Genomic DNA, 1,539 nt, shown 5'->3' with positions numbered 1-1,539 from the left:
GGGTCTTCCTCTCTTTGCGGACCCTCTATTTCTCCACGCACCGTGTCTTTTCTCAAGAACTGGCCTCTTAGGACAACATGCCCATAATATGTGAGACAAAGATTCACCATCCTTCCTTCAGAGAAGCATCCGGGCTGCACCTTCTCCAAGACATAGCTGTTCTCTTGGAAGTCGTGGGATAGTTAGCACTCCCCCATGCAGCTCTACGGTTCAAGGGCCTCAGTTCTTCTGTAATCTTCATTCACTGTCTAACTCTCAGATGCAGAGTAAGTAAATGAAGAGCTCACAGCTTGGATCAGGTGCACCTCAGTCTCAAACTGATATCCCAGTTCTTTAACACTGTGGGAAGCTCCCTGACTGCAGACTTTTCTAACGTTACACATCATTTGATTTTCTGAATCCTGGTACCAAGGTTGACGTGAGGTAGGGGGTACATCACATGACTCACACTGTTCACTGCCTTGGAAAGACGTCCTTGGCAAAGTCAAATGAAGTTCTAGGGGCACAGTGGTTAAGCACCTCCGTGTCAATAGTGACTTTGGCTCTGGATGCCCTGGACCCCTGCCTGCTCTCTCCCTTCTCCTCTGGCTTCCACTGTCACCATGGCAACAAGTACTATGTTGTTGCTATGTGCTGCTGTCTTTTTCGTTTTGACGAGCTCAGAGGCAATGAGAATGCACATCTTTGTTTGCTGGGGGCTTCCGAGATTCAGAGGGACAGACTTGGCACGGAGCATTAGCCCTCAAGACGTTGATGTTGTTAGATGCCATAAAGTGGGTTAATATAGTTGATTGTGGATCCAAATGCAATTAAATTCTTGGCAACTTCAGTCTTTCATTTCTCCAGCTGTCATGAATGCTGCTTATTGGTCCACTTTGTGAGGATTTCCGCCCCCCTTGATGTTGAGATATAATCTACACTGAGGGTTTTACAGGCTGTTTTTTTTAAACTTTCATCATTAATTGAATTAGTATATGGGGATTTCACACGCAATTTCAAGGTGGTGGCTGTCGTAAGGTGTGGTTGAGTCGACTCCAGCTCGTAGTGACCCTGTGAACAACAGATCAGAACCTCACTCTGCGCTGCACCAGAGTCATAGTCCCCACGGTGCCAGTCCACCTCATTGAAGGTCTTCCTCTCTTTTGATGACCTTCGTATCTTTCACAGCACGGTATCTTTTCCCAAGGACTGGCCTCTCCTTGACAACATGCTCATAGTATGGGAGACAAAATTTCACCATCCTTGCCTTTCAAGGTCTGGCTAAGAAAACATGCCAGTGACTGGAGAGAAACAGGGGTAGAGCATAGGGGAGCATGGGGAAGTAGGGGTACCGGGACATCGGGGACGTGGCAATGTCATGCCCACAGGCTTTTGTGATGAGTGTGAGGGGGGCAACAGTCTGTGGGGTCACTGAGCCTGGAAGCATCTTTGGAGCTTAGGTGCTGGGTGGCATTTGGAAAATGAATCAAGCTTTCATTTTTTAAATTTTATTTCCATTCATTCATTGTTGAACTTTTCTCCCCTCCCAACCCCCCCCCC

This window comes from Elephantulus edwardii, unplaced genomic scaffold (assembly GCF_000299155.1).
Source record: "Elephantulus edwardii isolate Elephantulus edwardi_28Jun2011 unplaced genomic scaffold, EleEdw1.0 scaffold00236, whole genome shotgun sequence".
NCBI lineage: Eukaryota > Metazoa > Chordata > Mammalia > Macroscelidea > Macroscelididae > Elephantulus > Elephantulus edwardii.
Note: the sequence above shows the minus strand (reverse complement) of the source record.